Source organism: Lepisma saccharinum, chromosome 6 (assembly GCF_977018435.1).
Source record: "Lepisma saccharinum chromosome 6, izLepSacc3.1, whole genome shotgun sequence".
NCBI lineage: Eukaryota > Metazoa > Arthropoda > Insecta > Zygentoma > Lepismatidae > Lepisma > Lepisma saccharinum.
In genome coordinates this window covers 90,074,064-90,090,897 of record NC_139234.1, presented here as the reverse complement: position 1 = coordinate 90,090,897, position 16,834 = coordinate 90,074,064, and positions in this window count along the sequence as shown.

The window sequence follows — 16,834 nt, the reverse complement described above, 5'->3', positions numbered from 1 at the left end:
CCATCTTGCTTATTTTACCTACTCTTTATGCATTTAAGCTAATCGGTACTGGGGGCCCCACACGGTAAAACAACAGATACTAATTTATGTTTATACATTATCGGTAAAGTCTTTGCGTTGTAATCAAAAGGCATTTTGTTTGATTTTTAATATCTGTTCCTGCATAAATACTAATGGGGACTCAACACACTTCTTTTTTTTAAATTTAAAAACAACATCATTACCAGCCAATTTGACATTGTGAATCAAACCCGGGGACCTTTTCATTACAGCATAAACATCCTATTTCCAATTAGTTCATTTTCTCTTCGTGTACAAAAAGCTAATCGGAACTTTTAAACAAATACAATTGAATATCCAATTTTCACCAACATTGGGAATCGAACCCTCAACCACTTGGTGAAAACATCTCGCGGGAAAAAAAAACACCCCCCCCCCCGCGTCGCGCCGCGCCGCCGCCACCGCCGCCGCCATATTGATTTTATTCAAATAGTATTTATGCACAGATGGACTAATCGGGGACCTATAATGGCGGGACAAAACAATTGGCCTAATTTAACTACCTAGAGAATCGAACCCGCGACCTCTTCATTGCCAGGTGACAACATTAACCACTAACCCAACTCGATTTTCGAACTCAACCATTTTGTTGCCTTTATTTACACACAGGCTAATCGAGACCATTCAATATTGACATCGTCGCCTTGTAATCAAGGGGTCCCAGGTTCGATACTCGGTGGAGGCACATAGTGGTCCGAATCACCACTTTTCAACTGTAGCTCCAGTCCTGATTAGTTTTGCCGTGCATAAAACGGACTTAAAAAAACTAACTCAATCTATCAATCAATCAATATTGACTCTACCAGGAATCGAACCCTCGACGCCTCGTGTTTTACAGAACAATAAACTTAGCCGCTAAGCTTTCGGAGTACAGCACCTTCTGAGCCATCTTTAAATCATTTCTTCATGTCTTTGCATCATACGCAATGGTTGCGCGCGCATTTCCTCCACAGACACACACACACACACACACACAAACATACGCACGTGTTAGGTTAGCATACATCAACAAACAACGTGACAAATCCATTGACCCCCTCCCCCACCGCTTCCGATGTCTTCAACGTGATCAGACACGTTGTGCTGACTCAACAATAAAACCGCTCGTACCCCGCTACACCGGATGTAACATAACAGCAGTCGCATCGAATTTTTGCTGAAGCGTAGGAACGAGGTGCTGTCATTAAACTGGTATAGATAGAACCTCACAGGTGCATATTTATGGCCAGTGGTGCCCTTTTGGCGGCAAAGCGGGGAGGGGGGGGGGGCAAAAAAGTTTACTTTCTCTTGGTAGACAAGGCCTAGCATTAAGAGGCCATAGTGCGGAGGCAAAAAAATGGGGAGCAACTGTCCCCTAAATAGTAGCCACCTTTTAAGGATGCCATTTTTATCACGTGTTTGTCCGTTTCTTCTCATCAGGCATCAAAACATCTTTGGTGTCTTTGAGTGTCTTCACGAAGCTGTTACACAATGGATGGACAATCCACTCGACGATGCGAGATTCAAACTGTGGGCTGTGAACTGGATGCACACAGTTCTCGAATATTTCTCCCTGATTCGAGCCTGAACACCAGTAATGTGTCTTGTCTTCCCATGTATGCAGCTCTTATAAAAGCTGAAACCCACCAAATTGTTCATATTCAGGCCTAAGCACTCGCAAGTGTTCAAAATTGTCCGTCACAGCTTCCGCAGTCTTGTCATATATCGGCACGAAACAAAGAAAGTATTCTCGAACACAGCTGGATCGAGAAACAATTAATGCACAGTGAAAACCCTTCCGTTCCCAACACATCTAATGTTTTGACTTCCAATATGATAAAATGCTCACTCATTTATCTCCAGTGGCGTGATGGGGGACCCTCCATCGGCCCAGTATTTCTAAAAAAAAAATGAACGTCAAAGGCAGAGATATATGGCAAAATGAAGACTGACTACCGATAAAAAGTATACGTAACACTCCCCCCCCCCATCCCTTCGAAAATCCTGGGTATGGCAGTAGAGCAACCGCACGACATGCCAGAGACCCTGGTTCGGGTCCTGGCAGAGCCTGAAAATTCCGCTAAAATATCTACATATCCAACATCTTCCTGCTTTCTCTTCTCGACATTCATATAATTTTCGGCTGTCCCATTGTAGTGGTTAAGTTTTTGAGTGTGGGTCGAACCCAGTTGGCTTAAATAAAAGTCATTTTTATTCCATGAAAGTCTCGGACTGCAAACACGGGCACAAATAAAATTACAGTTGATCTGTGAAACTTATTTATGTCTTAATAAACCGCCCCAATATCCGGTACTCCTGAAATATTCACTTTAGACCTTCGATCTCTTCGGCTCATGCCCCGAACTAGCACTACACTGAGGCTCCTAGAGTTCCACAGACGTCAATATTTTCAACTTTGGACACGAACTAGAAGTAGACTTCGGTAGTTTACGGGAAATTGTCTCACTAGTCCTCTTCATTCTCGAATTACTAACAGATTCTGTTGTACTGATCAACCGGGAAATTGAAGCCGGGTATTTACGTCTTCATTATATTTTAGAATGTTCCGCAGGTAAAACGTTTCGTTAATATTAACAGTGGTTCGATTCCACCTCTTATTTAAGAACGTTTCCTTTCTCGCTTTCCAAAGAATAAATAATACAAAGGATCGTCCTACTCGTGGCACGCTTTGTTGTGCAGCTTCCAAATGATGACAAATCTTTACACAATGATCGCGCTCGCTGCGACAACAACAATGAAAACGCAAGAAAAGTTTAAGTACAATATTGTCAAAAAAAGGGTTATAGAACATTCTCCGTCTTGCCTCGATAATTACTCTCCTTAAATTATCGTCACATTATAAAGAAGCCAAAAAACTAATTTATCCAGTGTAAACTGATAAGATTTCCTGCGGGGGCTCGGCCCCCTGGTCTCCAACTTGGATACGTGCTATGATCAATAATATGATTATGGAACATTCTCTACCTGGCCCCGATAATTATTTCTCTCCTTAAATTATCAACGCATCTTTCAAGAAACCAAAAACCTAAATTTATGTAGCGTAAACTGCAAGATTTTCCTTTTCCTTTCTTTGATTTTCTATTATCTCCTTAGTAATAATGTTATTATGTTCTGTAGAGCGACTTGTAGGATTGTAACTTTTTCAATATAAATATTTTGTTAGTCAAATACCAAGTTTGAAATGTCATTTTGAAGATATTTCAATTGTTATATTAAAACTTTTCCTTAAATTACGTTTAAAAAAATATATTTTTCCTTTAATGATCCTTCTTGGAGATTTTTCTGCTGCCTAAGAAACACTATGTATGCTATTCATATGGTAAGATTTTTTTTCTTGGATTAGTTTCATTTCTATGATTTTTTATCATTGCATACCGAGAGGCCAATAATGATCCTTGATTCAGAAGAATATGTGTATACGTACAAAAAACTCGATAGTTGTAATTGCTTCAATTACATACAATTGCTAAATTATTAGCATAAATGAAACGTCAATTTGAATGAACGACATTATTTAAGTAAGGCACAACAACAAATGCTTCTACCCGTCCCTTAAAAAAAATGGTAGAAGTTCAACAAGGCGAGTGTAGAGGACAGGGGGGGGCGAAATTTATTCTCGCCCCGGGCGCAGAAATCTGTAGCTACAGCTCTGACTAACACTGTACCAAACATTATCAATTTCTGAGATGTCAAGGTTCAGATTATTGGTTGATTTGACATGGAATAATGACCCTACAGCAATTGGCTTAATTTTTATGTATTTGTGTTATTAGCACTGATTTTATGCCACCTTTGACCAATCGCGACGATGAGGATGAATGATTGGATAACACTGACGAATGGACACTCACAAAGAACAGAAGGTCGGGACTCGAACCAGTGAACTTCAGTGGCGAGAGCAAATTTGGACCACTTTTTGAACTGTGCCACCGAGGCAGTGTTTCATTTTTCCAAAATTTTTCCTCAGCAAACAAACACATGTTTTGCAATTTGAAACGAACAAGGCTTCTTCAAGGTACGCCAATGGCATACAATATTACATTTACACTTTAAGAAAGATATTATAAAATTTAAACCGAAAACGACAAACGGGCCGCCTGAATAAACAAAAGGGAAAACAATTCCTAACAACAATGCTGGCGAAAGAGAGACAGCGTCCAGTTCAGTCGTTTGTAACGCTTTGTTGGTGACTCGAAGACAACGTTCACACCTCGAGCCTCTGCCGAAGTTAAAGTACTGCTGATAAGTTGTACAGACTTTTCAGAAATCCCAGAAGCTTCCGCTGTGAGTTTTTGTACTTGTGCAAAGTTGATGTTCTTCCTTGCTTCTTCGTTATATGCAAGATTTCCGAAAACTTGTAAACGTTTCCAATGTTTACATTACTTTGTTTTTCAATGTCCGTTCGCCAGGCACATGCGCCACCATCACTACCACCTGCTATTGCACCGCACGTAGGACGCTGCTCCTCAATCTAATTCATATTAATTAATGCAAAACCAAAAACTCCGTATACAATACACCAGCGAAGACAAAATGAATCGCATACGTACAGTCAACGGCAAAGATAATGGTAAGCAAATTCTCCATCGCTATTTTCATTACTTTTTCATTCTACATCCTGTGTTGCTTTAATGAATGAAACTATTTTGTTTCGAAGCAGGCATTGTTCTCTGCTTATTGACGTCTGTATTTCAATTCATTCTCAACACATTGTGTAATTCAGACAGAATGCAAATGGTGGTGAACAATTCGCCTGCTGTTTCTTTCGCCGGTGGGTATACAAAGCGCCAAATATCGACCGAGCAGCTTAGAAGAAGTGTGGCATCCTTGGAGGGCCAGGGGTGTCGAGGAGGAAAGGGGAAGCTTCGACGTTGACTGGACTGTTTTTGTGGCGGGGACTTTAGCCAGAATTTCGTTTCCTATGAAGAGGAATTCTGCAACTTCACTGATGTTCGACGTGTTTCTTCTTTAGATTCCAGTTAACACTATATTCCGAAAACAAATAATTTCTGTAGCTATAGTACATCTTCATATATCTCCCAGAAATTAGTAGCGGATTCCACTATAGGTCTTTTCAGTTCTTACGGCAGTCTCCCTCGAAGCTTGCAAGGGAAGTGTGGAGCGGGGAATTCGCAGCAGACCAAGCAGACAAAAGCGGTGGCGCCGAGAGATACGACGTGGCGCAAATAAGTTCTACGTGAACCTCGTTCTACAGGCTTCCGCGTTTCTTATCGCGCTGGATTGGTTGCTTCCCAGCTCCCCACTTCCCCTGTCAGCTTCTAGAGTGCCCGCCGTAAGAACTGAAAAGACCTATAACTATCTGCCGGTGTGTTCCGTTAGGGCTGTCGGGCGTGAATCTTTCTTTGCTTCCTACCCTGAAATCTATTGTTAACTTGATTTATTAGAATATCTAAAGCACGGTAAAAGTATTTACTACAAAACAATCCAATTTGCCGAGAGAACCAATATCTTCTGTCAGTTCGTCTATTTTCTTTTTCGTTTGGTAGAAATTGTAAGTGGGTGCGGGGAGCGGTGAAAATCAGCCTTGCCAGCACATTTTCTTGCCTGTCGTCTACACTTCGGCGATATAAACAATTCAGCTAATGAAGGCTTTCTTCTAATCTGATAATCCACTTTCTTCTTTTCTAGTGATTAACAATTTCTGTTTGCACTTGCATGGGCAGAAAAATATGAAATGTTCTCTTGAAAATATTTTTTTAACGCTGAAAGGAAACCTTCTGTGAACTATAAGTCTTTCTTGAGTTATCATTCTTACTGCACCCCCAAAGCTTGTTTCCTCCCCGCCTGCGGGGGTTGTGGGGGTGTTATTTACGCCACTGACATTATCCACTTGTTCGTTGTTTCAGTTTCGGCTGACTTTTTACTGGTCCTCTCTGTGTTATTATATGCAATGCTTATAACATTAAATCTTATAAGTGTGTGAAAAGGTTCGGGCTTGACGCTTCTGAAATAGTTTTGCGAAATATAAGCTTACACACATAATTTATATGCACATAGAAAACAGAACATTATACATAGGGTGTTGCAGTGTATATAGCGTAATTTAAAGTCGCAATTGTCTATGAACCTAATTGTACAGAAAGAAATGCCATTTAGTAGTTAATTATAGAATATAACCCCTTGCAAATGAGTACCGCTGGGCTCCACGCATTCTTCCAAGCTACGTCGGACAATGCCCATGTTTGTCAGAATACTGGTAGCGACATCTCTGATGCGATCCTTCAGTTCCAAGAGCGTGCTTGGAATACTCATTACGTATAAAATCTCCACAAAGAGAAGTCCAAAGAGGACAAATCCGGGGACCATGCTGGGCACGGGTTGTCACCATAACGGGGAAACGGTCGCTAGAACAACCACGAAAGTGAAAATGTAGCGGTTTATCTGTTTACGATGGGATGATTCTGAAGTAAAATTCAAGCATTCGTGTTCTCCAGACGCTGACACATATGCCTCATCGAACATTCCGAATACGTTACCGGGAACGTAATTTCCTGTAGACACGCATCGGCTCCTGTGAGTGATCTCGTGTGATTGCGTTCTCCTTTTCTGCGTAAGCCATCAGCGGGCGAGTCGAGATGTATAACCTCCGAGTCAATTACGGGTTCCCGAAAGGTGCGTCATCCACCCGCAGGCTGCGACGGTAAACAAGGTCGAGATTGAAATATTAATGAAGTCTGTCAACTGCCTAACCGTCTCCCTCGCACCCCATCGCGACACTCCCTTTGTTCTGGTTGATACGATACTTTGGGGGCTTCTTCCGAAACAAAAAAATAGCCGTCGATATCAGGAAATATTAAACTGATTGCTTTTCCGTATCGCGCAAATTGTTTCGATTCTTATTGGCCTTGCCGATTCAAAATATACAATTTCCGACAGATTCCTAAAACTCATTTCACTCAAAGTTGCAGCTTTCTAATTCAATTAAAATTCAAGGTAGCTCCATCAAACAAAAGCCATAATTTAGCAAATTTTCTACTCCACGATTTCGGTTATGTTCACTTTTTGTGTACAATTAACAGTTTTCGAAATTATTTTTTTTCAAATTTTCAAGGTGAATTTTGGTGCCATTTTTTTCAAGATGGCGGCGATCCTATAGGTCAGAGAGTGGTGAACTCTTCAAAATCGGATTCTTCACATTTGATTACTATAGAGGCAGTTGGCTTCATTTCTGTCGCAATTAGTTTCCAAAACGACATTACTTTATTAGACTGTAAGGTGTTCACTGAATGTAGCATATACTACTGTCAGATTTTTTATTCCTGTTCCCAAAACAACGTTTACCTTTTAGTCCTAATTTGGCAAGGAATGACCCGCACTTTGGCCGAGATCGAGGCTTTTTCTTCGAAACTAAGGGAATAGCCGAGGCTGGAGACACAGGAACAGACCATATTTACAACCTCAGATAATGAAACAATTTCCAATGTCCTGTCAGATATTTAGCTTTGCTTGGTTGATTCATTGCCTTGGTTTACTTTACTTTGCATTTCTGCATATTTGGCTAATCGAGAAGATGAGGATGAGTGATGATATGATGAAAGTGATGAAAGGACACACGAAAAACACCCATGCTCAGGCCGAGATTCGAACCTGGGACCTCTGACGTAAACGCTCGTTGTGATGACCACTTCGGCTCTGAGGCCGGCTATTTACCCTTGCGTTGGCCTGTTGTTCAGTTCATTTAATTACGTAAATCCACAAAGGGATTATTATTCATTAGTATGATAAAACCCAAATTACAAATTGTTTTATGAACATGAGTTCACAATCTTTAATGACTTTTGTTCGTTGATAAACTGTCCTGTCCTTTGTTTTCTCAAGCGATTTCGTTACCTTCCAGTTTTCTCTTCCTGCTATTTGCTCTTTTGTTATGTTCTGTGTTATTCTACGGCATATCCCTCCATAGCTTAAATGTATCCTGGCCAACGTTCGTAAAACTTTTATGAATCTGATTATGCTTCTGATTCCCATTCACCTTGGAATTCCTGTTATTTTCATTCTCCTTACTCCGTTCTGTTTTGTGTAGGCCTTTTCATTCTTTTCAATATTCTGAAAAAAAGGATATTTTTTTTTATAAACATCTCTCAATGTGCAAGCTTCACAATTCTATGTCGATCAATTTGCGATTGTTTGCTAATTAACTTGTTTGTTAGTAACATTATACTTACAAGTCTTAATCGTGTGATTAAGTACACTCGAAGATCTATTCTAAGCTACACCCTATCTCGGCAATCTCTGGAGGAAGCGAACGAAAACAAGGCTATGCGCAAGTAGTGAGTAGAGGCCTCGACCAATGAACATGGGAGAGAAGTGAGCGCAGGGAGGGGAAAGCACCACTGCATCTACTAGCCGTTTGCAGCAACCTGCACTTCTTTGCTCGGCCCACTCGTTTTCTCCCCTTCTCTACTGTCATGCGCTACTCTCAACTACAGATTCCCTAGAGTGAATGTAGTAAAACTAGTGAAATGTGTCTAGTATTATTACCCAATAAAATGTTACGACAAATGCACGCAAAAGCCAGTGCTTAGGTAAAGGTGACACTAAGTAATGAAAATTCAGATTAGAAATCCTTTTTGACACTTGTCATTTCTCCTTCCAGGACGGCTCCGTTACTTTGTAACCCCATATTTTTGTACCATCAAAACCTCATTTGCCAAATTTTGTACTATTTTTGTACTACTCAAAAATGCTAAAAATAATTTTTGTACCACTCAATTTACCGTCGAAAAAAAATAATCAAATTTGGGGTTACAGAGTAACGTCTCAACCTCATCATCGGTTTCGGCAATGTTTTCCACATCAAAATATTGTACTATTTATGTACCATTTTGTACCACTATTTAAAAATTTTGTACCCATCAGAAACAGCCAGAAAAAAGGCGGGAAAACTTTTACATTGCAACCATATATTTTTGTACCGTCTCGAGTTGCTTCGAAGAATATTATGCTATTTTTGTACTAATTTCTTTTAAATTAAACTTTATTAACACTACTTTGCAATAAGTGGATATCCGATTTTTATACCGTTCTTAAAAAACCCTCAAAATTTTGAAATTTGTATTTATTTCTTAGAGGCAGCAATTCACGGAAAAATATTGGACAAAATTTTATCGAATACCTGAGGTTTTTGTCTGCGTAATGTTTGAATAAAAGGTCTAGAATGACTACTTTCCAATAAGCACCTCCATTATTTTTGTACCGTTACGGAAAACCCGAAAATAATTTTCAATTTTTCGATTTTTCATATCAATGTACTAATTCATATGAATAAATGGACAAAATATTATTACAATGGTGAGTTTAGAGCTCCCCAATTCATCAATACAATTTTATAGACATGTACTTTATATCAAGTCCCTTTTCAAGTCTTCGCAAAGTCACGAAAAACCCGGGAAACATTTTATAAATTTCACATTCCTCTCAAAGACACGCACTTTACAACAAAATATGGACCAAATATTAACGAATATCTGAGGTTTAACGTTTTAAAAAATGCCATAATTTCTATTAGGCACCTTTCTGATTTTTTTACCGTCACTAAAAACCCGGGAAATATTTTTGAATTCTTACTTCTTCGCTGAGACACGAAGTTTAAAAGAAAATATAGACAAAGTAATTTCAAGTGTGTGAGGTTTGTATATAAGTAATGTTTAAATTATATCTCCTATATTGTTACTTTCTGTTAAGCCCCTTATCGATTTTTGTACCGTCACGGAAAACCCGGGAAATATTTTTGAATTCTTACTTCTTCGCTGAGACATGAAGTTTACAAGAAACTATAGACCAAATAATTTCAAGTGTGTGAGGTTCGTATATAAGTAATGTTTAAATTATATCTCCAATATGGTTACTTTCTATTAAGCCCGTTATCGATTTTTGTACCGTCACGGAAAACCCGGGAAATATTTTTGAATTCTTTCTTCTTCGCTGAGACATGAAGTTTACAAGAAACTATAGACCAAGTAATTTCAAGTATGTGAGGTTTGTATATAAGTAATGCTTAAATTATATTTCCCATATTGTTACTTTCTATTAAGCCCGTTATCGATTTTTGTACCGTCACGGAAAACCCGGGAAATATTTTTGAATTCTTACTTCTTCGCTGAGACATGAAGTTTACAAGAAACTATAGACCTAGTAATTTCAAGTGTGTGAGGTTTGTATATAAGTAATGCTTAAATTATATCTCCCATATTGTTACTTTCTATTAAGCCCGTTATCGATTTTTGCACCGTCACGGAAAACCCGGGAAATATTTTTGAATTCTTACTTCTTCGCTGAGACACGAAGTTTACATGAAACTATAGACCAAGTAATATCAAGTGTGTGAGGTTTGTATATAAGTAATGTTTAAATTATATCTCCTGTATTCTTACTTTCTATTAAGCCCCTTATCGATTTTTGTACCGTCACGGAAAACCCGAGAAATATTTTTGAATTCTTACTTCTTCGCTGATACACGAAGTTTACAAGAAACTATAGACCAAGTAATATCAAGTGTGTGTGGTTTGTATATAAGTAATGTTTAAATTATATCTCCTATATTGTTACTTTCTATTAAGTCCGTTATCGATTTTTGAACTGTCACGGAAAACCCGGGAAATATTTTTGAATTCTTACTTCTTCGCAGAGACAGGAAGTTTAAAAGAGACTATAGACCAAGTAATTTCAAGTGTGTGAGGTTTGTATATAAGTAATGTTTAAATTATATCTCCTATATTGTTACTTTCTATTAATCCCGTTATCGAGTTTTGTACTGTCACGGAAAACCAGGAAAAATTTTTGAATTCTTACTTCTTCGCCAAGACAGGAAGTTTAAAAGAAACTATAGACAAAGTAATTTCAAGTGTGTGAGGTTTGTATATAAGTAATGTTTAAATTATATCTCCTATATTGTTACTTTCTGTTAAGCCCCTTATCGATTTTTGTACCGTCACAGAAAACCCGGGAAATATTTTTGAATTCTTACTTCTTCGCTGATACACGAAGTTTACAAGAAACTATAGACCAAATAATTTTAAGAGTGTGAGGTTTGTATATAAGTAATGCTTAAATTATATCTCCCATATTATTACTTTCTATTAAGCCCGTTATCGATTTTTGTACCGTCACGGAAAACCTGGGAAATATTTTTGAATTCTTACTCTTCGCTGAGACACGAAGTTTACAAGAAACTATAGACAAAGTAATATCAAGTGTGTGAGGTTTGTATATAGTAATGTTAAAATTATATCTCCTATATTGTTACTATCTATTAAGCCCGTTATCGATTTTTGTACCGTCACGGAAAACCCGGGAAATATTTTTGAATTCTTACTTCTTCGCTGAGACACGAAGTTTACAACAAACTATAGACCAAGTAATTTCAAGTATGTGAGGTTTGTATATAAGTAATGTTTAAATTATATCTTCTATATTGTTACTGTCTATTAAGCCCGTTATCGATTTTTGTACCGTCACGGAAAACCCGGGAAATATTTTTGAATTCTTACTTCTTCGCTGAGACACGAAGTTTACAAGAAACTATAGACCAAGTAATATCAAGTGTGTGAGATTTGTATATAAGTAATGTTTAAATTATATCTCCCATATTGTTACTTTCTATTAAGCCCGTTATCGATTTTTGTACTGTCACGGAAAACCCGGGAAATATTTTTGAATTCTTACTTCTTCGCTGAGACAGGAAGTTTAAAAGAAACTATAGACCAAGTAATTTCAAGTGTGTGAGGTTTGTATATAAGTAATGTTTAAATTATATCTCCTATATTGTAACTTTCTATTAAGCCCGTTATCGGTTTTTGTACCGTCACGCAAAACCCGGGAAATATTTTTGAATTCTTACTTCTTCTCTGAGACAGGAAGTTTACAACAAACTATGGACAAAGTAATTTCAAGTGTGTGAGGTTTGTATATAAGTAATGTTTAAATTATATCTCCTATATTGTTACTTTCTATTAAGCCCGTTATCGATTTTTGTACTGTCACGGAAAACCCGGGAAATATTTTTGAATTCTTACTTCTTCGCTGTGACAGGAAGTTTAAAAGAAACTATAGATAAAGTAATTTCAAGTGTGTGAGGTTTGTATATAAGTAATGTTTAAATTATATCTCCTATATTGTTACTTTCTGTTAAGCCCCTTATCGATTTTTGTACCGTCACGGAAAACCCGGGAAATATTTTTGAATTCTTACTTCTTCGCTGATACACGAAGTTTACAAGAAACTATAGACCAAGTAATTTCAAGTGTGTGAGGTTTGTATATAAGTAATGCTTAAATTATATCTCCCATATTATTACTTTCTATTAAGCCCGTCATCGATTTTTGTACCGTCACGGAAAACCCGGGAAATATTTTTGAATTCTTATTCTTCGCTGAGACACGAAGTTCACTAGAAACTATAGACAAAGTAATATCAAGTGTGTGAGGTTTGTATATAAGTAATGTTTAAATTATATCTCCTATATTGTTACTTTCTATTAAGCCCGTTATCGATTTTTGTATCGTCACGGAAAACCCGGGAAATATTTTTGAATTCTTACTTCTTCGCTGAGACACGAAGTTTACAACAAACTATGGACAAAGTAATTTCAAGTGTGTGAGGTTTGTATATAAGTAATGTTTAAATTATATCTCCTATATTGTTACTTTCTATTAAGCCCCTTATCGATTTTTGTACCGTCACGCAAAACCCGGGAAATATTTTTGAATTCTTACTTCTTCGCTGAGACAAGAAAATTTACAAGAAACTATAGACCAAGTAATATCAAGTGTGTGAGGTTTGAATATAAGTAATGTTTAAACTATATCTCCTATATTGTTACTTTCTATTAAGCCCGTTATCGGTTTTTGTACCGTCACGGAAAACCCGGGAAATATTTTTGAATTCTTACTTCTTCTCTGAGACACGAAGTTTACAACAAACTATGGACAAAGTAATTTCAAGTGTGTGAGGTTTGTATATAAGTAATGTTTAAATTATATCTCCTATATTGTTACTTTCTATTAAGCCCGTTATGGATTTTTGTAATGTCACGGAAAACCCGGGAAATATTTTTGAATTCTTACTTCTTCGCTGTGACAGGAAGTTTAAAAGAAACTATAGACCAAGTAATTTCAAGTGTGTGAGGTTTGTATATAAGTAATGTTTAAATTATATCTCCTATATTGTAACTTTCTATTAAGCCCGTTATCGGTTTTTGTACCGTGACGGAAAACCCAGGAAATATTTTTGAATTCTTACTTCTTCTCTGAGACACGAAGTTCACAACAATCTATGGACAAAGTAATTTCAAGTGTGTGAGGTTTGTATATAAGTAATGTTTAAATTATATCTCCTATATTGTTACTTTCTATTAAGCCCGTTATCGATTTTTGTACTGTCACGGAAAACCCGGGAAATATTTTTGAATTCTTACTTCTTCGCTGTGACAGGAAGTTTAAAAGAAACTATAGACAAAGTAATTTCAAGTGTGTGAGGTTTGTATATAAGTAATGTTTAAATTATATCTCCTATATTGTTACTTTCTGTTAAGCCCCTTATCGATTTTTGTACCGTCACAGAAAAACCCGGGAAATATTTTTGAATTCTTACTTCTTCGCTGATACACGAAGTTTACAAGAAACTATAGACCAAGTAATTTTAAGAGTGTGAGGTTTGTATATAAGTAATGCTTAAATTATATCTCCCATATTATTACTTTCTATTAAGCCCGTTATCGATTTTTGTACCGTCACGGAAAACCTGGGAAATATTTTTGAATTCTTACTCTTCGCTGAGACACGAAGTTTACAAGAAACTATAGACAAAGTAATATCAAGTGTGTGAGGTTTGTATATAGTAATGTTAAAATTATATCTCCTATATTGTTACTATCTATTAAGCCCGTTATCGATTTTTGTACCGTCACGGAAAACCCGGGAAATATTTTTGAATTCTTACTTCTTCGCTGAGACACGAAGTTTACAACAAACTATAGACCAAGTAATTTCAAGTATGTGAGGTTTGTATATAAGTAATGTTTAAATTATATCTTCTATATTGTTACTGTCTATTAAGCCCGTTATCGATTTTTGTACCGTCACGGAAAACCCGGGAAATATTTTTGAATTCTTACTTCTTCGCTGAGACACGAAGTTTACAACAAACTATAGACCAAGTAATATCAAGTGTGTGAGATTTGTATATAAGTAATGTTTAAATTATATCTCCCATATTGTTACTTTCTATTAAGCCCGTTATCGATTTTTGTACTGTCACGGAAAACCCGGGAAATATTTTTGAATTCTTACTTCTTGGCTGAGACAGGAAGTTTAAAAGAAACTATAGACCAAGTAATTTCAAGTGTGTGAGGTTTGTATATAAGTAATGTTTAAATTATATCTCCTATATTGTAACTTTCTATTAAGCCCGTTATCGGTTTTTGTACCGTCACGCAAAACCCGGGAAATATTTTTGAATTCTTACTTCTTCTCTGAGACAGGAAGTTTACAACAAACTATGGACAAAGTAATTTCAAGTGTGTGAGGTTTGTATATAAGTAATGTTTAAATTATATCTCCTATATTGTTACTTTCTATTAAGCCCGTTATCGATTTTTGTACTGTCACGGAAAACCCGGGAAATATTTTTGAATTCTTACTTCTTCGCTGTGACAGGAAGTTTAAAAGAAACTATAGATAAAGTAATTTCAAGTGTGTGAGGTTTGTATGTAAGTAATGTTTAAATTATATCTCCTATATTGTTACTTTCTGTTAAGCCCCTTATCGATTTTTGTACCGTCACGGAAAACCCGGGAAATATTTTTGAATTCTTACTTCTTCGCTGATACACGAAGTTTACAAGAAACTATAGACCAAGTAATTTCAAGTGTGTGAGGTTTGTATATAAGTAATGCTTAAATTATATCTCCCATATTATTACTTTCTATTAAGCCCGTCATCGATTTTTGTACCGTCACGGAAAACCCGGGAAATATTTTTGAATTCTTATTCTTCGCTGAGACACGAAGTTCACTAGAAACTATAGACAAAGTAATATCAAGTGTGTGAGGTTTGTATATAAGTAATGTTTAAATTATATCTCCTATATTGTTACTTTCTATTAAGCCCGTTATCGATTTTTGTATCGTCACGGAAAACCCGGGAAATATTTTTGAATTCTTACTTCTTCGCTGAGACACGAAGTATACAACAAACTATAGACCAAGTAATTTCAAGTGTGTGAGATTTGTATATAAGTAATGTTTAAATTATATCTCCTATATTGTTATTTTCTATTAAGCCCTTTATCGATTTTTGTACCGTCACGGAAAACCCGGGAAATATTTTTGAATTCTTAGTTCTTCGCTGAGACAGGAAGTTTAAAGAAACTATAGACAAAGTAATTTCAAGTGTGTGAGGTTTGTATATAAGTAATGTTTAATTATATCTCCTATATTGTTACTTTCTGTTAAGAACCTTACCGATTTTTGTACCGTCACCTAAAACCCGGGAAATATTTTTGAATTCTTACTTCTTCGCTGATACACGAAGTTTACAAGAAACTATAGACCAAGTAATTTCAAGTGTGTGAGGTTTGTATATAAGTAATGCTTAAATTATATCTCCCATATTGTTACTTTCTATTAAGCCCGTTATCGATTTTTGTACCATCACGGAAAACCCGGGAAATATTTTTGAAATCTTATTCTTCGCTGAGACACGAAGTTTACAAGAAACTATAGAGAAAGTAATAACAAGTGTGTGAGGTTTTTATATATTACTGTTTAAATTATATCTCCTATATTGTTACATTCTATTAAGCCCGTTATCGATTTTTGTACCGTCACGGGAAAACCCGGGAAATATTTTTGAATTCTTTGTTCTTCGCTGAGACACGAAGTTTACATGAAACTATAGACCAAGTAATATCAAGTGTGTGAGGTTTGTATATAAGTAATGTTTAAATTATATCTCCTATATTATAACTTTCTATTAAGCCCGGTATCGATTTTTGTACCGTCACGGAAAACCCGGGAAATATTTTTGAATTCTTAATTCTTCGCTGAGACACGAAGTTTACAAGAAACTATAGACCAAGTAATTTCAGGTGTGTGAGGTTTGTATATAAGTAATGTTAAAATAATAACTTCTATATTGTTACTGTCTATTAAGCCCGTTATCGATTTTTGTACCGTCACGGAAAACCCGGGAAATATTTTTGAATTCTTACTTCTTCGCTGAGACACGAAGTTTACAAGAAACTATAGACCAAGTAATATCAAGTGTGTGAGATTTGTATATAAGTAATGTTTAAATTATATCTCCCATATTGTTACTTTCTATTAAGCCCGTTATCGATTTTTGTACTGTCACGGAAAACCCGGGAAATATTTTTGAATTCTTACTTCTTGGCTGAGACAGGAAGTTTAAAAGAAACTATAGACCAAGTAATTTCCAGTGTGTGAGATTTGTATATAAGTAATGTTTAAATTATATCTCCTATATTGTTACCCTCTATTAAGCCCGTTATCGATTTTTGTACCGTCACGGAAAACCAGGGAAATATTTTTGAATTCTTACTTCTTCGCTGAGACACGAAGTTTACAACAAACTATGGACAAAGTAATTTCAAGTGTGTGAGGTTTGTATATAAGTAATGTTTAAATTATATCTCCTATATTGTTACTTTCTATTAAGCCCCTTATCGATTTTTGTACCGTCACGCAAAACCCGGGAAATATTTTTGAATTCTTACTTCTTCGCTGAGACAAGAA